This window comes from Pogona vitticeps, chromosome 5, assembly GCF_051106095.1.
Source record: "Pogona vitticeps strain Pit_001003342236 chromosome 5, PviZW2.1, whole genome shotgun sequence".
Taxonomy (NCBI): Eukaryota; Metazoa; Chordata; class Lepidosauria; order Squamata; family Agamidae; genus Pogona; species Pogona vitticeps.
The window spans coordinates 140,759,666-140,777,249 of NC_135787.1; positions in this window are offsets into that span (position 1 = coordinate 140,759,666).

Sequence of the window (17,584 nt, forward strand, 5' to 3'; positions counted from 1 at the left end):
GTAGTTTCGTGGGTTAATCTGATATTGATGTTGTTACTGTTTCCATCAGTAGCAGATTTAGCCAGCACCTATAAGAAGTTAGGCTTCAAGTAAGTAAGGCTTTTTCAATGGCTCTTAATGACAATGACCTTTAACAGTCAACATTCCCCTTTCCCTCCAGGTTTTAGTTCCACTTTTGAACCACTTATTGTATGGAGAGATAATGACAGTCCCAAGCTTCGGCCAGGTCATCACTTGCACTGATGATATTACCCTCATAACAAAAATAATGCCATTATCTGTTTAGGTGTTGAGGCTAAACACATAGTAGACTGACAGAAGAGATAACAGGTCCTGTGCTGATGCAAATAAGGGCTTTGGAGCTGACAACCTGGTTTTAAAAAAAGCAGAAACCACAATCCAAGATTCCATAATCCATTGTTATTTTTAATCCGCTCTTCTCACAAATATAGGGATATCCAGTTGCTTCTTTGGCACCTTTATAACAGAGGAGGGAAGTATAACAATTGTTGCTACAGAGCCTTCAACACATTTCCTTACCATGTTATAAGTGCATTGATGTGGAGATATAGTTATATTCTGCTCATTAAACTTTTTCCCACTGCACAGTGGCTAGGAAATTGAATTCGGCTCCACGCTGGGGTGAGGTTCACAGACAATATTACTATGGTGTTGTTTGGCAATGTGAAGAAGTCGGGGAATCTGTCCCTTATGAAAATGCCTTCAGATGATTTTGTTCCACAGGTGTCCTATCAATTAGTGACAGAACACAGAGACACATCCCATGGGGGAAAATATCAATCGGTGGCGCCACACTGCAGAGAATAAACCAAATCAGAGCTCAGAAAATTTTAAAAAGGAGGTCATAACTAACAATTGTATGAGGGAGAGCCCACAGAACAGTGAGTGGCCATTATGGTTATGTGTATATAATACAACTATGTACAGTTACATAAAGGCACAAAATTACAGCTCTCCTGGCCGCTATCCCTTTGTCAGGCATGGAATTACAAAATGCAGGAGGGAGATGAACAGAGAAATAGAGGGAGAAGATGAGGTTGTAAAGTCTATACAGTCCTGCAGAGGTGTTATTTACATGAATAAAATCACCACCCGGGTCAGAGAGTCCTTAACCCCTCCCCCTTCCATCATAATGTTATGTGTATGGAAGGCATCTTATCTGCAGAGATGTGTCTGAACATATATATCTCTCCCCCCCATGATTTGCTAGGGCTTTTGCTCATGCGGGGAGCCCATGTGTAAGCAGCAACACTTCTGCAGATGGAGCAGTTTCCTTGCAGAGAAAGTGATGGTGGATGGGGAAGAAAATAGATGTATAAATGAATAGAGAATAAATGATTGTTTCATTTAAATAATGCTTGAATAGGACTCATGCTCCAGCTGAGAGGGAAAAACAGCAGCGATTCACCTTGGTCCCTCCTTGGGGACCTATTGCTTATGTTAGATTCCAGCAAAAATACCCACTCTTCTGGTTCGAACTAAGAAAGACTTTAGGTCCTCCATTTGTTGCAAGAGCTGGCTGTGAATTTTTTTCTGCCTGGAACAGAATGGGGACATAGACACATTAAGATCTGGCCAGTTTCTGCTGTTTTTGACCCCTCCCTTTCTCCCATCCTCTTTTCTACCCAATTTTGTAAAGCCATGGCTAATGAAGAGTTGGTAGCTCCTTGAAATGTTACAGGCAATATTTTGCCTTTATTTTTTTAATGGTCTACTAAGGTATTCAGTTTGAATTTGGCATTTCATTTATGTGTCAACACAACTGCTTTAGCATTCTATACATTTTTAAAATGACCATCTCATTTCCGTGGTTCTCAGAAGTAACCAAAATGATTTATTTTCCATTATTAGGAGCTATTTTTGGTAGCATCCCTATGTTCATTATAATGGCTTAGAGCAAAACAGTAATTAATTTGAGAAAGTTCATTTCCACTTTTCATTCCAGCTCCTGAATTCACCTGAGAGTCCAGAACTGTATCTTTAAAAAGTAATTTGCTACTTTTATATCCATCACCTGTTATGTGGCAAAATACACTCCCCATTACTGTTGCCATAATTTTGGGAAGGCAGGAAAAACTCATATTATGGTTCAGTTACTCACTAGTGCTTTGTTTTGCTAGTTAGCGCTTTGCTCTGTTCGTGAGAAGCTTCAAGCCCTCCAGCTGTATGGCCGACAGTTCTTCTTGGTTTCTGTAGCAGTCAAAGAAGAAAGAGTCAAGGCCCCATGCTGCTTTGAGCAGTGCAGGACCCTTATTTTCAAGTAAAACAATAAAGGAAAACATACTCTGAGATAATTAAAGGTTAATTATCCATGGTTAATTAAACCACCAATGTGTAACAGGAATCAACTATTATTAATTGGACCTATTCTCAAGAAATGTTCAGTTTGTTTAAAAAACAGCATTGTTGCCCGTTGTTACTTGAAGAATATAACAAGCTGAGTTAGCTATCTTACTTTTTTGTGATTTCAATTTTGGCCTGCCCACACACCCTCAAAATCTCTCTTGGGCAAGTGGCTCTTTATGGGATTAAGATGTGACACAAGGAAGTGAGGGCACCTCTTGTAGTAGGGCTTGGTCTTTGGAACAATCTCCCTCCTGAGATTCGTGCGGCCCCTACGCTGGGTACATTTAAAACTCATCTAAAAACATGGCTTTATGTTCAGGCCTTCCCTCCTGCCAGCATTTAATCTAATTTAATTTACTTTCCTCTTCCTTATCTATCTATCATTTATGATTTTTGGTATGTTCTGTTTAATAACCGATGCTTTGGATCTATATTACCATATTTGTATATATGCTGTTGTTAGCCGCTCAGAGTGGTATAAATATACCAGATGGGTGGGATATAAATCAAATAAATAAATAAATAAAGCAATGTTAAGGAGTTCACAGAAGACCAATATAGCTTAGGTATATTTCCCCCTCCAACTACAGCTTTCCCCCCATTTCCTGTCCTTTAAAACAACAAAACTTTCCCTCTGGGAAGATTTTCAGGGGGTGAAGATAGATGTTAAGTGATGAGTGGAGCAGAAATCTTATCCTATGTGAATGTCCTTCAATTAACTCCTCTGAGGACTCACTCTGAAGTTTCAAGGTGCCCTTAAATTACATATTTGGAATTTAGACATTTCAGGCACAGAACATCCACGTTTTATACTTCTTCTGTTTATCACTGTGTTGTTACTCTTCAATTTCTTTAATATGGGTTCAGGTGTCCTATATAATACCATACAGCCAACACAGGTTTCTGCAGAATGCTTAGGAAAGCTTCCACAATCTGATTTGCAAGCCAGCAACAGCCAAGTTCAAGCTCTTGTTTCATCCGATTACAAAAAAAAAAATTACAAATGAAGTCTTAAAGTTGCTTAAGACTAGCTGGCTAGCAGGAATCACATATGGTCCCAACATGTTACTCCACCAAAGGCAAATGTACTTTGTCCATGGGTTACAAAAAGCAGTTTCCAGAGCTGGGTCTATTTTATCTGCACATCGGTGTTCCAGAGCATCCTTAACAAACTTCTGTGCTTGAGTGCCAGTTGACCTGAAGCTTCCATCTTTCATGTTTCAACTTGCACAGTAACAATGAAGTCATGTGCTTTGAGCCTGTTAGCATGTATAAAATAGTAAGAACTCTTTAGTCATTTATTAAACAAGAATTCTTTAGCAATAAATCCCGAATTAAAACAATGTGCAAAAATTATGATAAGTGGAGACCACAGTACAGTACTCCATACACAGGCTTCTTAAGTTTTATTTTTTCCCCCACACAAAATCCTCCTCACATAATCAGGCACACATGCATGTTGTCTCTCAGTGTAAGGAAGTTATTTAGCTTGTGACTCCTCATTGCCAGCCAGGTGCATTGTGAGAACTCTCAATAAAGATATCCAGCTGTCAGTTTCCTTCTTGGAAGCAGGAATACAAGTAACCCCTTCTAGGGAAACTTGCTCAGTTAGCTGCTAGCTACTATGGTCAAGTTTCTGTAAAGACTCCCAAAACCATTGCTAGCCTCAGGTGTCCCACAGATGTGTGGCCACATTATTGCCCCATTGTTACTATTAAGAGTCAAACTGATTGAGAACACTTAGCATGATTTTCATAAAGGTGTTCCCCAAAGATGTGAAAGATGGTCATAGCACATGATTTTCATAGAGAACATGCTTTGGTTTACTTTGTGATTGGTCAGTGGAAGACAAGCACAGGCTTCATTTGCAAATCTAATTGCAGAATATATCTCTGGGGAAATCTCGCGGAGGAAGAAAAATGGGTTAATTGGAGGAAATATGTGTTTCCTTTAATGCCAGATTTTACCATTATTATCAGTATATGCTCTAGAGCAGGAGTCTCCAAACTTTTCACCATTGAGGGCCACATCATATACTTTCCACATTTTCAAGGGCTGAAGTAACAGGCACGAGCATGTTCATACACACATGTACATGTATGCATGCACAAACTCCTGCCTGCCCGCACACCTGCAAGCACACTTTCCTGCACACACACATGTGCGGGGGCACACAGGGTGGATAAAAAGGCCAGGCAGGTCAGGTGTGGCCTGCAGGCCATAGTTTGGAGCCCCCTGCTCTAGACTCGTGGTTCCCAATTTTGGATCCCCAGATCCTCTTGGACTATAATTCTCAGAAATTCTGGCCAGCACAGCTAGTGGTGGAAGTTTCTGGGAGTTTTAGGCCAAGAACATCTGGGGACCCAACGTTGGGAATCAGTATTCTAGAGGAACAGAAAAAAGAATCAGGAACCTATGACTGTAAAATCACAGCTGTACAGTTTTTCTCCCTATCTCAATCTCTCTTCTGTGCTGTGGCCATGACAGTGTGTTCAGCCCTTTTGGTACAGAAAGGACTTGCAGTCTTCTAAGTTCTCTGACACAAATGAAATAAGTGTTTCGCATGGACTTTAATGTATGTTTGATTTTTTTCTTATTTTTTCTTATTTTTCCCTAGTCTAGTTTTGTCTAGTTGTTTTAGACTAAAAATCCCGGTTGCCTGACCACTGGTTGCATTGACTAGGGTTGAGGGGAATTATCTGGAAAATACCATGTTGGGGGATTACTTTAAAATTATCTATAAAGAAGAGAGGTTTGTTTATGAAACTTTGTGGTTGTTCAGAGGTTTTTGGCAACTCAGCACTATATAGCAACATTTGTGGTGGTGGGGAAGTTGTTATTGTTGGGAATTTTGGACCAACAACAGCTGGAGGAAGGTATATTATTGAAGGAGAAACCACACAAGGACTGTGAACCGTGTCCTCCTGGTGACAAGGAGCACCATGTCTTGCTCCTGAATTTGCAATCTGAATGTCACATGCCAACACCTACTCTGAAACCTGCCCAGTTTTCATTTTGCTTTCAAAGAGGTGAGAAAAGGCAACAGAAAAAGCTGTGAAATATGTCCCTGTAAAGTTGCTGTCGTGATGTATGGAAGTGAGAGCTGGACCATAAAGATGAACATGATAAAGGACAAAAATGGGAGGGACCTCACAGAAACAGAAGACATCAAGAAGAGGTGGCAAGAATACACAGAGGAATTATATCAGAAAGATTTGTATATATCGGACAACCCAGACAATGTAGTTGCTGACCTTGAGCCAGACATCCAGGAGAGTGAAGTCAAGTGGGCCTTAGAAAGCCTGGCTAACAACAAGGCCAGTGGAGGTGATGGCATTCCAGTTGAACTATTTAAAATCTTAAAAGATGATGCTGTTAAGGTGCTACATTCAATATGTCAGCAAGTTTGGAAAATTCAGCAGTGGCCAGAGACTTGGAAAAGATCAGTCTGCATCCCAATACCAAAGAAAGGCAGTGCCAAAGAATGCTCCAACTACCATACAATTGCACTCATTTCACACACTAGCAAGGTTATGCTCAAAATCCTCCAAGGTAGGCTTCAGCAGTATGTGGACCGAGAACTCCCAGAAGTACAAGCTGGATTCCGAAGGGGGAGAGGAACTAGAGACCAAATTGCTAACCTGAGCTGGATTATTGAGAAAGCCAGAGAGTTCCAGAAAAATATCTACTTCTGCTTCATTGACTATGCAAAAGCCTTTGACTGTGTGGACCACAGCAAACTATGGTAAGTCCTTAAAGAAATGGGAGTGCCTGACCACCTTGTCTATTTCCTGAGAAACCTATATGTGGGACAGGAAGCAACAGTTAGTACTGGATATGGAACTGATTGGTTCAAAATTGGGAAAGGAGTATGGCAAGGCTGTATGTTGTCCCCCGGCTTATTTAACTTATATGCAGAAGACATCATGCAGAAGGCTGGACTGGAGGAATCCCAGGCCAGAATTAAGATTGCCAGAAGAAATATCAGCAACCTCCGATATGAAGATGATACCACTGTGATGGCAGAAAGTGAGGAGGAATTAAAGAGCCTTGTAATGAGGGTGAAAGAGGAGAGTGCAAAAAACGGCCTGAAACGCAACATCAAAAAAACTAAGATCATGGCCACTGGTCCCATCACCTCCTGGGAAACTGAAGGGGAAGATACGGAGGCAGTGACAGATTTTACTTTCTTGGGCTCCATGAACACTGCAGATGGAGACAGCAGCCACGAAATTAAAAGACACCTGCTTCTTGGGAGGAAAGCGATGACAAAACTTGACAACATCTTAAAAAGCAGAGACATCACCTTGCCAACAACAGTCCGAATAGTCAAAGCTATGGTTTTTCCTGTCGTGATGTATGGAAGTGAGAGCTGGACCATAAAGAAAGCAGACTGCTGAAGAATTGATGCCTTTGAATTGTGGTGCTGGAGGAGGCTCTTGAGAGTCCCCTGGACTGCAAGGAGAACAAACCTATCAATTCTAAAGGAAATCAACCCTGAGTGCTCACTGGAAGGACAGATCCTGAAGCTGAGGCTCCAATACTTTGGCCATCTCATGAGAAGAGAAGACTCTCTGGAAAAGACCCTGATGTTGGGAAAGTGTGAAGGCAAGAAGAGAAGGTGATGACAGAGGATAAGATGGCTGGACAGTGTCTACAAAGCAACCAACATGAAATTGACACAACTATGGGAGGCAGTGGAAGATAGGAGGGCCTGGCGTGCTCTGATCCATGGAGTCACGAAGAGTCAGACATGACTAAACAATTAAACGACGGCGATGAAAGTTGCTCACTTGGATTCCCTAGTCCAGTATGATCCATCAGCACTTTCCATTGAGGTTGCTCAGTGTAACTGGGCAGTGTCTTTGAAGATGGAGGACAGTGGACAGACTAAGAGACAAAAATAAGAGGTACAGAAAGCCAAGAGGAGAGGGGAATGGAGAGTAGACTGCTGTTAATATGCCCATAAGAGGTGACCCCCAGAAGAAACTAGGAACCTAGGAGACATAATTGAATCTTCTGGATCCTGTCAATTTTTTTTAAACTAATTCTTGATTATAGAATGTTATTTATATTTACTCTTTAATTACTGTGTATAGCCCTACGGCATTCTGTGTATAGGCACGCTGGCCAAGTGACCACGGAAGATTGTCTTCAGACAAGCACTAGCTCTATGGGTTGGAAACAGAGATGAGCACTGCCCCCTAAAGTCAGACACTACTGGACAAATTGTCAAGGGGAACCTTTACCTTTTTATAATTTTTGTTCGACTCTAGGGGGCGGTGCTCATCCCCATTTCCAAGCCATAGAGCCAGCGTATTGTCCGAAGACAATCTTCCATGGTCACATGGCCAGTGCGACTTAGACACGGAACGCTGTTACCTTCCCACCGAAGTGGTCCCTATTTATCTACTTGCATTTGCATGCTTTCGAACCGCTAAGTTGGCGGGAGCTGGGACAAGTGACGGGAGCTCACTCCGTCACATGGATTCGATCTTACGACTGCTTGGTCTTCTGACCCTGCAGCACAGGCTTCTGCGGTTTAGCCCGCAGCGCCACCACGTCCCCTAACCTTTTTATAGCCCCACTGTTTTTTAAAGTATTTTTGCTGTTGTGAGGTTTTGAAGGTTTAAATGTCAATCTTATAAACCACCCAGAGTAATGCTTTCATTAAGGGGGTTGTGTATAACTTGACAGATAGATAGATAGATAGATAGATAGATAGATAGATAGATAGATAGATAGATAGATAGATAGATAGATAGATAGATAGATAGATAGATAGATAGATAGATAGATAGATAGATAGAAGATTGATTGATTGATTGATTGATTGATTGATTGATTGATTGATTGATTGATTGATTGATTGATTGATTGATTGAATTAATCTTTGCACAGAGACTGTGATCTCAATTGATTTTAACCACAAAATTAGGTGATGAAGGGAGAAGGGACGTCATGTAGATTTTTTTTCCTCCATCGCAGTTATATGCTAAAAGAAGTGTCCTTTCCACATTCTTCCAACCATATGTGTGAGACACTCCCATGAAGTTTATTTATTTATTTATTTATTTATTTAATTTATACCCCGCCTATCTGGTCGGTTAGAGGCATGCTTACCCGTTTGACTTATCTAGGTAGTTAAATCAAATATGTCTTATTCCTGCAATTAGCCCTCACTCTGTTGAGGTTCAAGAGTATATGCTATTATTTTTTTCCATAACAGCCAAGGACCAAAGTCTGTTTTTCTATTGTGTTAGTAAATTTTCACTGTTATTTTTCTATTTTACTATCATAACAGTTCACCCCATTTTGGATTGTTCTTTTCCTACTATGTGTGTAGGTATGTCAAGTATGAACATTCAGGGTTGCTCTCAAGAGTGATATCATCTCCTGAAATCTATGCATAGCAAGATGCACCATCTGTGATTCTGTGTTTTGTAAACTTCATGTATGTGATTATGTAATCCCAGTCTTTTCATGGATACACTTTAGAATGGAATCTGCACTACACTATGTTTGCACTAGAAGACCTCAAACCAATGTCTAATTATATGGGAAGATAATGGAAAACCTTTTGAAATCCACTAGCCCCCTGAATATTAGTCACATTGTGCACATAAATAACCCATTAGCCATCTAAAAACTTCAAACTTAGCAATCATGAAGAAAGTTAATGGAAATTTTAATTAGTTATAAATTACCAGGGTTTAAAATTGACTTGAGTCAAGTTAAATGTTAAATATTTCCACTTCTAACAAATAAAAAAATTGCAATACTTTAAAACAAAGTAAATACTTTAAAAAGTTCATTTAATTGGTAGAGCACTGTGTGAAATAAAGTGAATTGATGGCTAGCATTATTTTTCATTTCCAAATACATTGAGTTATTTTTTTTTCCCCAGGCCCACAGAAACAATTTTTTGGAACTCACCCTGCATTACTTGAAAACAATGCCATACTTTTATACAGTTTTTAGAGAATACTTAGATTAGACTCTTCTCATATTAGACTTTGTTTGTGTGAAGTACTTTATAAAAGTCAGTGTGTCATAGGTAGCATAGAATATCCACAGCAATGCTGAATTTAAGCTAAACTAGTAGGGGAATGATAGAAAGGCACATGGGATAGTGCATTGGTGCCTCTCTTGCTTTTCTGTAAATCAACGATTCTCAATAGGGGTGCTGGCACATTTGAAGGGGGGTCATAGATTGAAATCTGTGAGAAGGGGAGCCTCTACTATTCCTTGCATCATTCACAGTGAGCACCTAATATCTAAAAACTTGAGTGGAAGCCTCAATATTTTACTTTCAGTTATCATAAAGGCTGTAAACATTGTCAAATCCCACACCCTTCGATTCATCTTTTCCAGCACCTACATGAAGAAAATAGCAAATACTTCCAAACTCTGGTGCTGCACACCAAGATTAGGTGGCTTTCCAAGGGAAACTGCTTTCAACATTTTGTTATACTCTGGGACACCATAGTTTCCTTCATGTCTGGTAAAGAGCATGGAGGAAAAACTCCTTGATCCTGAGGCAACCATATTTTATCTGGCAGATATTCTTCATTCTGAATTCATTAAATAAGACTTTACAGGACAAAAACTGTAACTTTGTAGATATTAAGGAAATCATTGTTTATTTCATTAAGAAACTGGAAGTCTATTGGTACAATATAGGATGTTGGTAAGTTTTTAAATGTTGAAACCTGAAGAAAATTGCAGAAACACTAAAGGACAATGACCTTACCATTTATGTGAAGCACCTTAAGCAGACACACAAGGATTTGCAAGAAATATTTAATGACCTGTTAAACCTGAATATCCCAAATTGGATTTTGAATCCATTTGAAGTACAACCCACTCAAGGTGAGGCAGAAATTCAAGAGAGTTTGACTAATCTTCAGAGTGATTTAACTACACATGGTCAGTTCCGTCAGTTTCAAAAAGAGTTTTGGATCAAGAATGTGAGAAAAAACCCTTTTTCCCTTGCCTTTCCTTCAACATATTTGGTTGTGTGTGGGCTGCGGGTGTGTGTGTGTGTGTGTGTTTATCAGGTGTTTTTTTTAGTAAACCCCCCCCCCCACAAATCAATGAATAAATCCGTGCTTCGTCAGTTCATGGGGGGAGCTCCGTGCTTCATGATTCATCAACTTTGACAAATCATGAAGCAGGACGACTCACCAAAATAGTGAGTCGTCCCCATCTCTACTTAGGATCTTAGAAAAACAAGCATCTTAGGATGTTTTTCAGTCAAACATATATCTGTTTGGATGATTTTTGGACCAGCCAACACCAGATATTTTTCAGGGTTCAACAACTTTCCTAGGCCTTCCAAATGTCACAAATTTTAGACTCCACTGTAGGAATCGTTTGTCTGTACAATGGGTCCTTCCCGGTATGTCCTGATAATAGGCATCAGAGAAGGCAGTGTTGTGTTCAGCTCCAGGAAAAGGTGAAGGAAAAGATGCTATGGCATAATTTGTCATCTCTCAAAAGGTTGATTTATCCATGAAAGAAAGACACTTCCATTTTCTGCTTCATTTTCAAGGACTCATAGAACATATTTTCATTACATTGTTGAGTTTGTGGCAACATTGCAAGGCGGTCGAGAGTGCTGCATTTGTTTTGTTTTGTGTGGTTTTTTAAATTCTACCTCACAACTCACTGTGAAACTTTCCTGGCTGCCCAGACTTCCTGATTTGATAAAGTCCTGTGAAAGGAGTTACTTTATTTTGTCTTCTTTTGACTTCAATTGGAACTAATGACTGCAAGCAAAGTGGAATCCTAAACTTGTAATAAGAGTATGTGTTATATAAGGAAGTGCAAAGAGTTGTGGAGCTTTGTAGCTTGGTCTGGGGGTGCAGCATTTTAAGAAATAGGTGAGCTGAGCCAGAGGAAGGCATAGAATTTAGCAACATAAAAGTAAGCGTTTCCTTTAACTTTTTCACTTGTCAACTACTTAGTTTTTTCCCGTGATTTTGGGGCACTTCTCTCCACCCCACCCACCCCTGTACTTTGCACAGTGCCTCTAATTCACTTTTTTCCCCGCCAAACTGTTGCATTAAAATGATATATTAAAGCATGTGCTTGTCAAAATAAGAAGAAAAAAGAACGCATATGGTTACATTTTCTAAATTGTTGTGTTCCACTTTGCTTTAACCACATGTATGAAAAACTAGAGAGAGGCTGTAAAATTGTTACATTAATGAAGATCTTTCCCTGCAGGCTACTACGTAACCCAAACATAAGGTATAGCAAGAAACTGAAAACCAAACCAAACCAAACTTTTTCTTCTCTACCTGGTGGCCATTAGCATGGTGGGAAAATGTATGGGATTTATGGCCACAGAGATAATTGCCAGCCAAGAAAGTATAATCTGGCTACACAGTGATGTTTTTAAGGTTCATGCTTAAAGCAGGAAGGGAGGAATATTTTTTAAATTACACTATCAGATAAAGCAGGGAAGAGAGAATCATTTAAAAAGTTGCATTCCCAAAGGCAGTTTTCTACAGTTATGACACTATTTCGCACCCAAGCCAATTACATACACATGATCAACTGAAAACATTGGGAACGATGGGAAAGATGATAGCATAGCCTGGTATTGTGGTAGATGCTTCCTTCCTAGACACATTGTGTTAATTATGCACAAAATTAAAAACATAGCACACGGCCAGGAAGCATAAAGATGATACAAAAGATGATCTAGTGCTGCATGCTCTGAAAATGGAAACCACCTCTAACGGCAAGAGATATAAAAATTTCAATAAAATACTATTTCTTGGAATATAGAAATGCCACTATGAAATATTTTATAGCCAAAGATAGTGGGGAAAGTGCCACGTAAGCCTAAAAAGAGAATTTATATTTCAGTGCTCACAGCTCCTCATAAGTGAAACAAAGTTGTACAAAAAGCCGCCTCTCATATATAACTTCCTCCTAGTTCCTTCACCCCCTACTTTACTATCATCACAGAAGAGGAAAAATCCATTCATTTGATGAATGCTTCCAGGGCAGCTGGGGGATTTACTGTCGTTGTCGTTGTTGCTAACAGCCAGATATGGCATTGAAAATTGAAACTAATTTCTGAGGCTTAGCACTTCCGGGAGGGGTTAGACATTTTGCATTGCAATTCCCATAATACCAGGCATTACAACTGTTGCATCCCGCCAGTGACGACGACCACAAAAAGAAGCATTTCAGTATGACACTATGTGACATCTAATCCCACCCTCATTTTCATGGTACTTTTGGGATATAAAATAGCAAAGACCACTGTTAAGAGACTTATTTGTTAACACACACACTGTTTCCGCTATAAGAACTAATTACATGCTGAAAAGTCACTTTCAACTTTGGGCAATCATTTTCATGGTTTTTTTGGTACAGAGTACAGCTGTCGAGCTTGCCCAAGGCTACACAGGCTGGCTTTTCTCCCTGAAATAACAGTGAGAAATCAAACTCTCAATTTGTGGCTTTGTAGCCATGTGCCTGCTCACTGAAGAATGGAGAGATGTCTCCCATTTTGATGTCAATGGAATAGGAACACACAGAAGTCATATTTTGCCCTGAGACCACTTTTTCCAGATCAGAAAGAAATTGTCTTATATTCTTAGGGCTATTATCCTGTTCGCAACTGCACAGCATAACCATATGGGCATGGAAAAAGAATGTGAGCTTTGGAGAGAGTGGAGAATTGCTCAATTCAGTCACAGAAGATGAATGAACAGGCATCACCATCTGTTGCACTATGGCACACAAAAACCTTTATTTGGATACAAATTTACACAGCTTCTATGATATTAAAATCAAATGGGCAGCGGCTTTATCACTGAAACATATTTTTTTTTCTGACAAAACATCTGAAACTGCACTTTTCAAGTATGAATGCCAGATGATATCTATAAATTTTCATAATCATTGGCAGCTAACTCCATGTGTAAGTCCTAACTAGTAAAAACTTGCTGGGTAAAATCCAAAAATAAGTGCAAACTAAAGTAAGCCCATTGAATAAGTGGAGATTTGGTGAGTCAGCTTCTCCATAACTTCTATTGATTCAATGGGTCTGATTTAGTTGTGATTTACTACTGGATTTCAGCCACTGAACTGAATTTGACCCAATATGTAATTATTGTAAATCTGAAACTCCAAGATGTTTTGGAGTCTTTTGAAAAATCACCGTTTTTGTGACTGAATCCAACAGGTATTGTAGATGGAATCAGCAGTTGGATTTAGGCCTTAAAGTTAATTTCAGATATCAGATATCAGATACTGACATCAAACAACATATATCAAATAAAGAATGACTCCCCATCTTACTGTTGATTTCATTGCCAAATTTGTAACCACAAAGCTTAAATAAAGGTGAATTGCTAAGCCTGAGTTCAGTATGGATTAGATCTGGAGATTTCATCTTCTACAGCACAGATACAAAAGTTTAAGACAATCATTAAAGACTGGCTAAGCTCATAAATACCTAGAAGTCAATCAATAATTTTAACATATAGCATCTTCTTTTATCAACTGAGTATGAAACACAGGCACATCCTGAACATGGGTTTAGTTGAATCACAGTTACTTAAGTGCTCTCAGGAGGTGATAAATTAAAAAGGGTTGTTCATAAAGGAAATAGGTTTCCACAAGCTGGAAAAAGCAATAAGGCCTGAACTTGGCAATAAATTGTTGGTTATCCACTAAAACCAAATTGCTCCCAATAAAAATTATCTGTGTGCCTTAAAAAAAAAGTGGAGAGGGGGAAAGGACCCTTTTATTTCTCAGATTAACAGGACTATCTATAAAAGGCAACAAATGTTGCTTTTTCTTAACCCACGTGTTATTTAGAAGAATGCTGTTTAAATGGTTGCACCACTTGATATTTGATTTTACACACACACACACACACACACACACATTTCTAAATCATGGATATCTCCCCTGCCCCCCCATCTATTTAATGATTGCAAATTCTGATTAAAATATCTGATATTGCTATCCTTATTATAAAACTGATTACTAGACTTTTTGTCATGACTGGTATTTTGTAGAGATGGGGACAAACGAACAAACAAAATGCAAAGTTTATTAAAATTCACTGGTTTGTTGGTTCAGGTTGGTTCAGGTTTGTCAAAACCGATGAACCTGAACCACCCCAAACCATGAACTTTTAAAATTATTTAATGAGTTTCCTGGTTTGTTCCCCTCTGCAACCCTCAAGCATGAACTTAAAAAAACACACAACATGAACCAGTTTGTGGTTTGTTTTTTTAAAAAGTGTGGATGGTTTATGATTTGTGGATAGCCACGAACCACATACCACCATGAACCACCATTTTTGTGGGTTTTGCCCATCTTTAGCATTTAGTTTACTGCCTCACATGTTTGAATTCTCGCCTCTTTTAAATTCCTGCTTAGGAAGGAAAGTAGCTGCATACATTTTAAAAGACAAATAAAGTCGTGCTAGTTTAGATCATTTAAGGTCAAGCCTGCAATCCATTTTATAGATGGCAGAGAAAGAGTCTAGCCTCAGAGGGGAGTGTCCGCTTGTAGCCAATATCTCTTCAGTCCTCCGGCAGAACATCCATGTGAGAAATCAAGAGTAGGAAATGCTCTGGAGTCATTCCCTGGATATGGCTGGAGTGGCTTTGGATTTACAGTATACCAAGTCCTCCTATGACCCCAGGATACCTCAAGAGTAGGGAAAGAATTTCACCAGTCTTGGAGCTATCGTAGTTTGTTCCTCTCCCATTCGACTTGATAGAGGGAAACTGTTTGTGGCAGGAATGAAGAATCTTTGGTCTTCAATCCTAAGGGACTATGGACTCCAGACTCCCACAATTCTTAGCAGGCCTGGCTCTGCTGTTAGTCTGGATGGGGCTCTTCCCTTCAATGGTATCATAGTGGAAAGCATCATCAATTTTCAGCCTGGGATCACCTACCAACAGCGCTCCTGACACTGCAATTGCTGTTGAAGGAGAAATAGCTTCTACAATGAAGAGAAGGAGAACCAAAGCAGGGGCTGCAGCTGCTCCCTTGCCTTTTTAAAAAAGACACAGATCCCTCACCAACACTCCACCCTGCTGCCTGAAGGAGAAGAGGAAAGGGCAATGTACATGTCATAGTTAAAAGCAGTTTGAGAATGCTTCAAGGGCCTTGGCTCCATCTCTTGGGATTTAGAGCTTGGTGAGATATTTAGAATTATGTGCCAAGATGCCCTCCCTGGAATGACTGCAGTTCCGTAAGATGAAGCCACTACAAAGTGTTATCAAACTGCCATAAACAGATAGTGTAGATTAGAGATGGGGATGACTCACCATTCTGGCAAGTTGTCTCTCTTTGTGAGTTATCAAAACTTGATGACTCACGAAGCACGAAGTTGTCCCCATGAAGTGACAAATAATGGAAGTTATTTGTTGATTCGTGGGGGGTTATTTTTAAAAAAGGCCCCTGCCCCATCCCACCATCGCACCACCCCCTTCACACACACCCACACACACCCCTGATGACACCCCCTTTCTATTAAAAAAAACCATTCTGCCTACCAGTCGCCAATCAGGTCATCGGTGGTCGATAAGCAGCCAGCCACTGTCACCCCGAGCCACCCCCCACAGCCTACCCCCACCCCTTCCTCTCCCTGCCTTAAGGGAATCCAGGCTGCCCTTTGCAAAGATGGCAGCTGCAGCCTCCCTACCCTAAATGAAGCCACAGCCACCATCTTTGCAAATGGCGGCCAGTCTCCCTTTTTTACATGCAGTGGCTGGGAGGACAGATGGAGCTCTCAGCAGCGGCGATCAAGGTAAGTGGGTGTTGGTGTTGGTGGGGTGGGGACTAGGGCAGGGAGAGGAAGGGGTGGGGGATAGGCTGTGGGGTGGCTGGCTGCCTATCAACTGCCAATCAGTTAATCGGTGGCCGATAGGCAGAATGTTTTGTTTTTCCTTTCTTTTTTAATATGAAGGATGAATACAAAGTGCAAAGTACTGTACTTCTGAAAAAGAAACCAAACACAGTTACAAGATGGGGGATACCTGGCTTCGCAATATTATGAGTGAGAGAGATCTTGGAATCATCACAGATCACAAGTTGAATATGAGCCAACAGTGTGATCGGCGGCAAAAAAGACGAATGCTATTTTAGGTTGCTTTAACAATACTCAGGGACGTGGTGGCACTGTAGGCTAAATCGCAGAAGCCTGTGCTGCAGGGTCAGAAGACCAACAGTCATAAGATCGAATCCATGCGATGGAGTGAGCTCCCGTTGCTTGTCCCAGCTCCCGCCAACCTAGCAGTTCGAAAGCATGTAAATGCAAGTAGATCAATAGGGACCACCTTCGTGGGAAGGTAACAGCATTCTGTGTCTAAGTCGCCATGTGACCGTGGCCATGTGACCACGGAAGATTGTCTTCGGACAAAACGCTGGCTCTATGGCTTGGAAATGGGGATGAGCACCGCCCCCTAGAGTCGAACATGACTGGACAAAAACTGTCAAGGGGAACCTTTATCTTTACCTTAAAAATGCTCTCCAAATCCCACAAGGTTCTTGTTCCCCCATATTTGGCACTGGTTAGGTCTCATCTTGAGCTTTCTGTCCAGTTCTAGATGACACACTTTAAGAAGGATGTGGACGAACTGGAAAAAGTTCAGAGGAGGGCAAGAAGAATGATCAGGGGACTGAAAACGAAGCCCTATAGGGAAAGACCAAAAGAGCTGGGCATGTTTAGCCTTGAGAAAAGAAGACTGAGGGGAGATATGATTATGATAGCACTTTTCAAATACTTGAAAGACTGTCATATGGAGGAGGGGCAGAATCTGTTCTTGATTATGCCAGGGTGCAGGACATGCAACAATGGCCTCAAGTTACAGGAAGCTAGATTTTGGTTGAATATCAGGAAAAACCTCCTAATTGTTGAAGAAATATAGCAATGGAATCAGTTACTTCAAGAGGTGGCATTCAAGAAAAATTTAGATAACTACCTGGCAGATATCTTTTGATCTGTATTCCTGCATTGAGCAGGGGGTTGGACTTGATGGCCTAATAGGCCCCTTCCAACTTCTTTATTCTATGACTCTATGAATCCTTATGTGTGTAATATAAATCACACAAGGTGCTTTTTCAAACAGATGGTGTAAAGGGGTATAAAGGGGAAAGCCTTTTGTTAGATATTTTCAAAAGTTCAAATAAATATTTTCTTTCTCTGCTTTCTATTGTTCAGCTAGCT